This window comes from Castanea sativa, chromosome 6 (genome assembly GCF_040712315.1).
Source record: "Castanea sativa cultivar Marrone di Chiusa Pesio chromosome 6, ASM4071231v1".
Classification (NCBI taxonomy): domain Eukaryota; kingdom Viridiplantae; phylum Streptophyta; class Magnoliopsida; order Fagales; family Fagaceae; genus Castanea; species Castanea sativa.
The window spans coordinates 34820922-34833056 of NC_134018.1; the positions used below are offsets into that span (position 1 = coordinate 34820922).

The 12135-nt window shown below is 38.4% G+C and overlaps 1 pseudogene; it reads right to left on the reverse strand.

Annotated features, from left to right (window-relative positions):
• Window positions 1–203: 203 nt before the first annotated feature.
• Window positions 204–8157, reverse strand: LOC142639850 (triacylglycerol lipase 2-like; annotated as a pseudogene).
• Between the last annotated feature and the right edge of the window lie 3978 nt (window positions 8158–12135).

The window sequence follows — 12135 nt, forward strand, 5'->3', positions numbered from 1 at the left end:
TTTAACTCGTGTATCTGTTTCTCAAAAAGAAAGAAAAAAAAAACTGGTGTATCTTTTTACCACTTACAACCTTATTGGGCCAAAAAAAAATGTTTAACCAAACACAGTTAAAATCAAATCTAAGGTGCACTACAAATAAAATGAGAAATTTTTGACTGGGCTGAAGAATCATCTGTAGTGGATCTCTAAAAGAGTTCTTAAAATCAAGCTTGGGTCCTTAAGAATGCCAACAGAGGATCATATACTACACTTTTCGCATTCTTTGCCATAACAAAATCAAAATGAGCATAGTCTGCTGGGCTTTGTGGAGTCTAGTTATGTTTGATCCGGTTGATGACCCGACCCGACCCGACCCGAATAATGTTGCATAGTTTTTAATGGGAGATTTTCTAGGACTTAGTTCATGGAGTAGAGGCTTGGACATAGGCAAATTGCCGAACCACATAAATACTGTCTTGTGCGTGTGATTATTTTTTCTTTGGCATGTGTTTTCTTTATTTTTTATTTCTCACAGGTTTAGGAATTCGCGAAAATTCCCTACAACTGGTATCAGAGCCAGATTTAGGTTTGAGTGGGAGCAATGGCAGAGGAAGCAAGAAAGATGTCTAGAATAAAAAAGTTTGATGGCACAGACTTCGCGTATTGGAGGATGCAGATTGAAGATTATCTCTATGGGAGGAAATTGCATCTGCCTCTTTGGGGGGACAAAACTTGCGACTATGAAGGATGAGGAATGGGCTCTTCTTGACAGACAGGTACTGAGAGTTATCAGGTTAACGCTATCTAGTTCTGTTGCACACAATGTTGTGAAGGAGAAGACCACTTTAGATCTGATGAAGACTTTGTCTGGTATGTATGAAAAGCCGTCAGCAAACAACAAGGTGCATCTGATGAAGAAACTGTTCAATCTGAAGATGGCAGAGAACGCATCAGTAGCACAACATCTGAATGAATTTAACACTATCACAAATCAATTGTTGTCTGTAGAAATTGATTTTGATGATGAGGATGGCAGTAAGTAATTCTACAGGAAAAGAAAAACTAAAGTACAATGACATACGGGATTTAATTTTGGCTGAGAAGGTTCGCAGAAGAGATGCAGGTGAAACCTCATAATCTGGTTCTACCTTAAACCTTAAGACAAGAGGCAGAGGTAATGATAGAAATTCAAACCGGGGTAGATCAAAATCAAAAAATTCTAACCAGAACAGAAGTAAATCTAGATTAAGCCAACAAGCATAATGCTGGAACTGTGGGAAGACAGGTCACTTTAGGAGGCAATGCAAAAATCCTAAGAAAAAGAAAAATGAAGATGACTCTGCTAATGCTGTAATAGAAGAAGTACAGGATGCATTACTTCTTGCAGTAGACAATCCACTTGATGATTGGGTTCTGGACTCAAGAGTTTCATTTCATACCACTCCACACCGAGAAATCATACAGAATTATGTTGCAGGTGATTTTGGTAAGGTGTATTTGACTGATAGTTCAATCTTGGATGTTGTAGGTACGGGAGACGTCTAGATATTGTTGCCCAATGGGTCTGTTTGGTTACTGGAGAAGGTTCGACATATTCCTGACTTAAGGAGGAATCTGATTTCTATTGGACAGCTTGATGATAAAGGGCATGCAATACTATTTATTGGTGGAACTTGGAAGGTTACAAAGGGACCTTGAGTATTGGCTCGTGGAAAGAAGACCTATACTCTCTATATGACCTCAAGTCCAAGAGACACAGTTGCAGTTGCTGAAGCAAGTACTAATACAAGCCTATGGCACTGCAGACTTGGTCACATGAGTGAGAAAGGGATGAAGATGCTACTGTCAAAATGAAAACTACCAGAATTGAAGTCCATTGATTTTGACATGTGTGAAAGCTGCATCTTAGGAAAGCAGAAAAAGGTGAGCTTCTTGAAAACTGGCAGGACACCGAAGGCTGAGAAATTGGAGTTAGTACACACTAATTTATGGGGGCCTTCTCCGGTTGCATCCTTTGGAGGTTCAAGGTACTACATCACTTTCATTGATGACTCAAGCCAAAAGGAATGGGTTTATTTTTTGAAAAATAAATCTGATGTATTTCAAACTTTTAAGAAGTGGAAGGCTATGGTTGAGACAGAAACAGGTTTGAAAGTAAAATGTTTGAGGTTAGATAATGGAGGAGAGTACATAGATGGAGGGTTCAATGAATATTGTGCTGCACAACGAATTAGGATGGATAAGACCATTCCTAGGACACCACAGCAGAATGATGTAGCTGAGCACATGAATAGAACTCTCAATGAGCGTGCTAGGAGTATGAGGTTGCATACTGGACTACCAAAAACTTTCTGAGCTGATGCTATTAGCACTGCAACTTACTTGATAAACCGAGGACCATCAATTCCTATGGAGTTCAGACTTCCTGAGGAGGTTTGGAGCGGTAAAGAGGTAAAGTCTTCCCATTTAAAATTTTTAGTTGCTTTTCTTATGTTCGTATTGATTCTAATGCTTGTAGTAAACTTGATGCAAAGTCTAAAATATGTTTTTTCATTGGCTATGGTGATGAGAAATTTGGCTATAGGTTTTGGGATGAACAAAACAGGAAGATCATCACAAGTAGAAATGTGATATTTAATGAATAGGTTATGTATAAGGACAGGTCAACTGTAGTGCCAGATGTTACAAGGATAGATCAAGATAAATCTGAGTTTGTCAACTTAGATGAATTGACTAAAAGCACTATCCAGAAAATTGGTGAAGAAGATAAGGAGAATGTAGATTCACAAGTAGATCAGAGTACACCTGTAGCTGAAGTCCGCAGATTTTCTAGGACCATTAGACCTCCACAGCGTTATTCACCCACTCTAAATTATCTCCTGTTGACTGATGGTGGTGAGCTAGAATGCTATGATGAAGCCTTGCAAGATGAGAATTCAAACAAGTGGGAGTTAGCCATGAAGGATGAGATGGATTCCTTGTTGGGGAATCAGAAATGGGAACTGACTGAACTGCCAGCAGGAAAAAAGGCTTTGCACAACAAGTGGGTATACAGAATAAAGAATGAGCATAATGATAACAAACGTTACAAGGCTAGATTAGTAGTTAAAAGGTTCCAGCAGAAACAGGGCATTGATTACACAGAGATATTTTCTCCAGTTGTGAAGATGTCAACAATTAGACTGGTACTAGGAATAGTGGCTGTAGAAAGCTTACATCTTGAGCAATTAGATGTGAAGACAACATTCCTTCATGGTGACTTGGAGGAAGACATTTACATGATTCAGCCAGAAGAGTTCATTGTTCAGGGACAAGAGTATCTAGTCTGCAAATTGAGAAAGAGCTTGTATGGCCTAAAACAAGCTCCTAGACAGTGGTACAAGAAATTTGATAGTTTTATGCATAGAATTGGGTTCAAGAGATGTGAAGCTGACCACTGTTGTTATGTCAAATTTTTTGACAATTCTTACATCATTTTGCTGTTGTATGTGAATGATATGCTCATTGTAGGGTCTAGCATTAAGGAGATTAATAATCTGAAGAAGCAATTGTCAAAACAGTTTGCAATAAAGGATTTGCGAGCTACAAAGCAAATCCTTGGTATGAGAATCATTAGAGACAAGGCTAATGGTACATTGAAGCTTTCACAGTCAAAGTATGTGAAGAAAGTTTTTGGCATATTCAACATGAATGAAGCTAAACCAGTGAGCACACCCTTGAGTAGTCATTTCAAACTAAACAAGGAACAGTCACCGAAGACAGAAAAAGAAAGGGACTATATGAGCAAGGTGCCCTCAGCTATTGGCAGCTTGATGTATGCTATGGTGTGTACAAGGCACTCCCATTGCACATGCAATGGGAGTTATGAGCAGATTCATAAGTAGGCCAGAAAAGCAGCATTGGGAGGTAGTCAAGTGGATTCTAAGATATCTGAGGAGTTCATCAAATACATGTCTTTGCTTCACAGGTGCAAGTTTGAAACTACAGGGTTATGTAGATGTTGATTTTGCCAGTGATATTGATAGTAGAAAGAGTACTACTGGGTTTGTATTTACTCTGGGTGGTACAGCTATGTCTTGGGCCTCAAATTTGCAAAAGATTGTTATTTTGTCTACTACAAAAGCTGAGTATGTTGCAACAATTAAAGCTGGAAAAGAAATGATTTGGCTACTTTGCTTCTTAGATGAATTGGGTAAAAAGCAAGAGATGGGCATTCTACATAGTGATAGTCAAAGTGCAATTTTTCTTGCTAAGAATTCAGTTTTTCATTCAAAGTCGAAGCACATACAGACAAAGTACCACTTTATTCGATACTTTGTTGATGATAAGTTGGTAATACTTGAGAAGATTTGTGGATTCAAGAACTCAGCAGACATGTTGACCAAATGTGTCACTATTGAGAAGCTGAAGCTATGTGCAGCTTCAGTTGGCCTTCTAGCTTGAGGACAGGAGGATGAGTTATAGGGGATGAGGGATTTTTTTTGGATGATAGTGGCTGACGTTGGTGATTGAACTAGTCTTCAAGTGGGAGATTTGTTGGGCTTTGTGGAGCCTAGTTATGTTTGATCCGATTGACAACCCGACCCGACCCAAATAATGTTACGTGGTTTTTAATGGGAGATTTTCTGAGGTTTAGTCCATGGAGTGGAGGCTTGGGCCGATAGGCCCAAGTTGGAGCGCTCATGGACAAGCCTCTTGGGAGTCCGGGGGCAACATCCTCGAGAAAAAAAATTTTGGCCCGTTTTATAGCCCATTGTGAATCCTATACACAGGATGTAGAAAACACTATTTTGTAATTAGGGTTTCAAGGTTGTCGTTTTTTAGAGAGAAAATAGACTGTAGCCGCATTTTGTATTTTTCCTTGATAATAGTGAAATCCCTGCAACTCTGTGGATATAGGCAAATTGCCGAACCACGTAAATACTGTCTTGTGCATGTGATTATTTTTTCTTTGACGTGTGTTTTCTCTATTTTCTGTTTCTCACAGGTTTAGGAATTCATAGAAATTCCCTACATAGTCATCTCTATACCGTAGCACAAGCTTGTCCTTCTGATGATGCTTAAGGTTGTCTAGCAAACGGTTCACATCTTTAACCTCAGAAAGCGAATCCGCCCCCCATAACCAATGAAAAGAGGAATGTCTTTAGGAATGTGAGTCAGATTGTACAGAGGAGGAGTGGACTGCCCGTAGTGCTTCATGTTCTCACTTTCGTCTCCGTAGTCATACTTTGCTATGTTTCCAGCTCTGAGCACTATCCAAAATTTTAAAATACGAAGAATTAATAAATGTATAAAGTCCTTGTGATTTATCGAACTCAATTAAATTAACCTATTAATTACAATCGAAATAAAAACAACTCTGACTATTGGTAGTGTAACTTTTTAAGCCTTGGACTTCAACGGCTAAATGACAATGAGATATCAGACATGCACATATAGGTTTATTTTTATGTTCAAAGAAGACAAGGTTTTAAAAAAGAAAAAGTTGAGCTTAGCTGAGTATCCAAAATTCAGGGACTTACTCTGTGACAAATGGATCATGTTCTTTGTTGACGTTGACTGGGGTGCATGATCCAGAAAAACATCATATGTGGAAGGCTTTATGCAGCAATTTGGGCCTATAAATAGATATTTTAAATCAGTAATGGAAGGGAAAGGGAAACGGAGATTATATTTATCAAGTTAAGCAAGTGAAAACAACCTGCAATAGTGGAAACCAGGTTGCTACAATCAATGAGTGGTAGGTAGCAAACACCTTCCAAAATTTTGCCAGCAACCGACCTGTTTACTTCACTAGGAAAAGAAGATTGTTAGTGGTGTAATTTTTCACAATTTGGCTAAGTTCTTCACTTGGAATGTTTCAGAACATTTTTAGACTAGTCTCAGCAAGTGAGAAAATAATTGTACATATTGATTAATGTTGAAATATAAAGATGGCTTATTGCTTCCTCACCCTCCAGCAATGAATTCACGGAGACTCAGCAAGTATTTGCCCTGTTAAGTTTTTTTTTTTTTTTTTTTTAAAAGAGTTAATATTGAATTCGATAATAACAAAATATGGGGTTTCACAATTGAACAGGAGAGTTTCATAATTTTCCTTACACCGGCTAGAAATGTATTGGCAATAGCTCTTGGAAACATCGAGGTCACCTGACCTGTAAAAGAAATTGGGCAAAGCAAAGCAGCGGATTTTGTCATGTTCACCAGCTTCTCTTGTGGGAAGGAAGCTAAAGCAAGTAAAGTTCCCTACAAATTAGAAAAATTGGCCTTAGTTTCACCTATCTTATGCCTAGCAAAACCCAAAAAGATAAGTAATGTCCGTAAATAGAACGGAAGCAACAATTCCACATATTTACCAAGGAATGCCCAACATAGTACAGTTTCTGCCCTGTCTGATTATGTATATAGTCATACATAGCAGGAAGATCATCACTGACTAATTGCTCCCACGTCCAATCCCAGTAAGCCTATAGGGTAAGAAGAGATTAAAAATTACAAAATATTTCAATGTGGTTCATATAATGCAGTTGACATTTTGTTAAAACAAAGATAACCGGATCATTAGCACTGAGTGAAGTGTGTCCACGGCTAGGGATGGCCATACCCATTGGGTAATGGATATCCAACCCTACCCGATCCAAATGTTCCGGGTAATACCCAATTTTTTATGGGTAGAGTTTAACTGGGTAGGGTATAAATATTACCCGAATTGTTCGGGTAGGGTATGGATATTATCCAAACCTGACCCATATATATAAAAAAAAACAAAAACAAAAACAAAAACCTCTCTCACCATCACTCACATTCTCCGATGAGAAACCACAACAACAACAATCACAATAACTACTCGGAGGAGAGATTCAACGGAAGAGATATTCAACGGAAGAGATTTCCTATTGAAGCGGTCGTACTCGTTTGGATTCAAACGGAATTTAGCATCGGAGAGGATGGTGGAGCTAGCAACAACGTCACCATGGCAGTATAGAAGAGGAAATTTCTGGAGCAAACAACCATCTCCGTTTGGATCCATAACAAAACCTAGAGTTTTCTCACTCCGCTACTATAAAGGAATGAAATCGTCGTTTTTCCGACAAAGAGGATTCTTCGTTATCAGAAAGATTCGCTGGCTCCAGCAACGGCGTCGAAGGCAAATCATCAAGAAGAATGAAATCACTCTACTCCACCTTGGTCAGACCAGCTGATCCCATCATCGAAATCTCCAATCGCGTTTACGACCTTCTCCACGGTCTCTCTCTCTCTCTTAGTCTTTGTTTGCTTGCTCATAAAATTCTAAGTTTCTGTTTGGTTCAGGAAATAATATAGATATACACAGTAACAGACCAAAGAGTGGGAAAAAATACACGTGGATGGGCCATAAAGCTATTGGTTAGTTTTTAAGTTAAAATGTTTTGGATTTTAAAAAAAATTAAATTAAGTTTAATGGGTTTCAGGTAGGGTACGGATATCCATGGATAATATACCCGGGTAAGATTCGGGTATGGATACTAATGGGTATTGATATTTGGGCATCTATGGGCAAACTTTTTGGGTAGGGTATGGGTATACCCGATCCATACCCTACCCATGGCCATCCCTATCCACGGCTAGATATTGTCCCTCGATTGTTGCCCATCCACACATCAAACCCATTATCTGCTAAAATGAAAGCCAAAGATTTGTTTGGAGAATTGAACAGCCATGTTGCAGCATCCTGTTACCAACCATCACTTGTCTTAGTTCATTGGTGTTATATTTTTCCATGTATAAATTAAAATACCCCTCGAGAACACATACAAAAGGAAACATAGTTCAAATATATGGTGCAGAGGGTCCAAACCCCTAACCATCAAAATCCCATGTTGTAACAAAACCGGTGGCCTATTTGCCATCTTACTAGTCCTCCCCACCGGAATCCTCTGCACGCCAAGAATATAACCGTCTTTTGTTGTTACCTGAACCATCAAAGTTTAATCACATTAGACACCGGTTTAAGTCACAAAATAAAAAGGCTTTATAAACTAAAAAACATGCAATCTTGGTAGATACTTTATGTTCTTCACAAATATAGCCTTTTGTCTCCACCAAGGATTTGCAAAGACTATCATGACTAATGTCATCAGCAACTGCTGATGCAAATAGTAGAACAGCTAGAAGTAGAGTGGTTGACGTGTAATCCATTCTCATTTCAGTGGTGTGACAAATTTCACACTTACTGCTATAGTGCTATTTAAGCTTGAAGAATCCAAATACAGACAAAATAGTATGTTATTGTTGTTTTAGCATGGTCTAGTTTAAACATCAATAAATATAGAAAATTTTGGAAGTAGAATGTGTAACGTCAGAAGGAGGGATGACAAAGCTGGGTTGTGCCTCATTGTTCTCGGTGAGAAAGAGAGAGAAAGAGAGAGAGCAAGCAAGAGAGAGAAGTGTTTGGAGGCCGAGAAAATGAAAAGGTAAATCAAAACTTGAAGCACAATGTTTGAGGGCTTTTTTTTTTTTTTTTTAATAGGAAAGGCTGAATTGAATTTGGGTATATTGTTTTTGGGTTAAATGGGCCTCAATAGGATTTTAGTTAAAACCCAATAATTACTGGGTCTAATTGGGTTAATACCTATTGGTTTGGGTTCAATTAAAGTGTGTGAGTTTGGGCGGATAAATGGATTTGGGCTTATTTTGCCACTCCTACTTCCTTCTATAGTTTAGTTCACCTTGATAATAAAATGAGGAAATTCTTGACCGGGCAAGTGTTTGAGCCTAGAAGGCAACGGAACCGGCTATACTAAATTAATAAACCCTGGACCAATTACTCCCGGCTTTGTTGATCGGTTTGAATTCCACAATAAAAAAAGGTCAATATGGACCATTAAACATTTGATTTAGAGCTTTTTTTTATTGTGGGGACCACTAATTATTGCTTAAACACGCTTTAATCAGTTACTTACCCACATTTATACAGTAGTAATATGTGAAGGGTGTGGGTTTCTTTTTCTTTTTTTTCTTTTTTTCTTTTTTGTTCCTTTTCTGCTAAAAGTATTAAAGATCTAATTTAGGTTTTTATTCAACGGTTGATTTTTTTTTTTTTTTTTTTTGAGAATATTCAATGGTTGATTTGTTTTACTATATCTGCTTTAATGATTTTCCCTTTGGTAGCAAAAAGTGTTTGACAATAACTTTAAACCCAAAGATATTGTTCAAAACTATAGATCTTTTCTTGCTAAATTTTAATCCTAGACCAAAACCACCCAACCATATTGCGAATTTTCAAAAACTTATATCTTAAACAATAAAAAATAAATAAAATCAAAACCACCATATCTTCTTTGACTCTACCTGCAGTTTGGCTTATATAGATAAATTGTTGTTATAAGCTGTTTGCTTCCCATTCTGGTTCTTAGAAAATTTGTTGTTGGAAACGTTTATTTTGGAAGTTTTTGGACAAGGAACAATATATAACTAAAAAGCATTCACTTACCATGCATAGGACTTGGTCAGTGAAACCTTTCAAATGTTGAAATTTTCTATACTGTTATTTATGATAGGACTAACACTTTGATTCCAGTCAAACCTTAAAAAAAAAAAAAAAAAAAAAAAAAAAAAAAAAAAAAACAGTAGGGTGTCATTTCACTTAAACTTTGAAGGATGGTCATTCCCTCCCCCCTCCGCCACCAAACCTTAGAGGAGTTTTTTGTAATTTACTTTTTAAGGGGACTATCAAACCTTCAAATTTAAGGCCGACTAAAAGTATGTTAATTAATTAGGAGGAAAAAAATTAAGTTAATTAGATGATAATTGATGTGGTAAAGATTTGTAGAAGTGAGTTGATACTTATTTGAAGTGATAAAATAAAATCAAAAAATTAGTTTTGTTAAGTGTAGGGATAAAAGGCCCGAAGTGCATTTTTGGGCCATGGGCTTTGTTCGAGGTTGTTTACTTGTCCGAGGACAGATTGATAGCGATAAAGATGTCAGACCTAGAGACCCACGAGCAAATTGTGATAGAAGAAACTGAGAGAAGTAATCCGAAGAGGGATATCTCTTCGGGTAAGCAAAGTAAGAATCAGATGGTACATCATGTTGTCCAGTATGATCTTCTAGGAGGTCTTGTGAATGAAGATATGTTTCACAGGGGCACAGAGATCAAGAACAGTTGTGCAATATCTAAGAGAAAGTTACTACCACCGCATTGAATGCTTTGTATCTAAATCTCTGACCGCATCAATGAGGAAGTGATATCTAAATAGTGATTTTCAGCCTTACAGCTATTACCTAAAGGCTTCCGGAAGGTGCTGATGGGACAAGTAAACATTAGCAGTCTAAACCTACACGTGGAAAGGAGAAATGAGAAGGAGAAGGAAGTATAAGAGGGAAGAGGTCCCCAAAAAAAAAAAAAAAAAGGAGGAAGAAGAAAAAGAAGAGACAAAGAGAGAGGAAACACTGTAGACACAAGAACAACATCTATAATTTATCCTCAAGAGATTGAAATATAAGAACCAACCTCCTCGACTTAATAACAAGGACAATCTTCACTATTCAAATTATTTAAGTTTCCTTCTATTGTTATTTTAGCCCAACTTTATTACTTAAAAACTCATTGAAACATAAATTTCTAGCCCACGCTCTAGAAATTCATTATATTGGGCTTTTTGGGCCTATACCCTTCATATTGGTGGGCTTAGGTGCAAAACAGGACCTTACAATTGGCGTCATCTATGGGAATTTTGGTTTTCAACGAGTTTAACGTCTAGTTATGGCAAATTCACGTTCACACCAAGTAGAATCTAGAAAGTCCCAACGTCAAGATGACTTTCTCAATCTTGAACGAGGTATAGACCGGGAGGGAAGTGTACATACCACCTATACTAGAGGGAGTCCGTCACGAAGTGGGAGCACAGTCTCACATGAGGAGAATGCTAGAGCCATGCAATTGAAGATTGACCGTTTGAGAAGAATGTTGCGTCACGAACGACGGAAGCGAACTCCGTCCATTTCTGACTCTTCTTCTGTTAAAGATGGGGAAGGCAACTATAAGCCTAGGTCAAGAACTCTCCCTAGTGAGTCTTTCTCGTATGAAGAGGGTAACCCTCATAACCGCAGGAATAGGAATTCGTCCTGCAGGGGCTTAGGAAATGATGCTATGAGCAGGGAACTAAATCAAATTTCTAAATCACCCTTCACGCGTAAAATTGAAGGGGGAAAACTTCCTCAGCGCTTCACTCAGCCAACGTTCACTATGTATAATGGTCGAACTGACCCTGTGGAGCACGACATTGTAGAACACGTAAGCCATTTCAACTAGAGGATGGTTACACACTCCAAGAATGAGGCTTTGATGTGCAAGGTGTTCCCATCCAGTTTAATGCCTATTGCAATGAGGTGGATTGATGGCTAGGATCGGAGTCTATTGATTCCTTTAAGGAACTCACTCGAGCATTCGGATCTCACTTTATTACATGCAGTCGAGTCCCTCAGCCTTTGGATTCTTTGTTGTCCATGACTATGCAAGAGGGTGAAACCTTAAAAACATACACAGACAAGTACGGGGAGATGTTCAATGAGATTGATGGGGAATTTGATGATGTGGCCATAAGAACTTTCAAGGTCGGCTTACCGACCGAGCATGGTCTGAGGAAATTGTTAACTGGGAAACCAGTTAATTATGTGCGCCAGCTCATGGACCGCATCGATAAGTATAAACAGGTCAAAGCGGACCAGCAGTTAGGTAAAGAAAGGCAAAGGTGGTCTCTCAAGATAGGAGGGACTTCAGGTCGGATAAATACAATGATAATCGTCCTCGATGAGATTTTACTAGGTAGATCAGGGCTGCTATTGTGCCAGAAGCAGTCAACACGGTGTTCCGAGAGCCAGTACACTAGATTCTAGAGAAGATTAAGAATGAGCCATACTTCAAATGTCCTAATAAGATGAGTGGAGACCCCACCAGACGCAATCAGAATCTTCATTGTCATTATCACTAGGAGCGAGAACACACCACCGAGAATTGCAGAACCTTGTGGAATCATTTGGAGCAATTGGTCAGAGATGGAAGGTTAAAACAGTTCTTATATAGACCCAATGGGCAAGCGAATCATACATGATCAGGCACTCAAGGGAACACTTCTTCAAGGCCTCCATTGGGCACAATTAATGTCATTTTTGC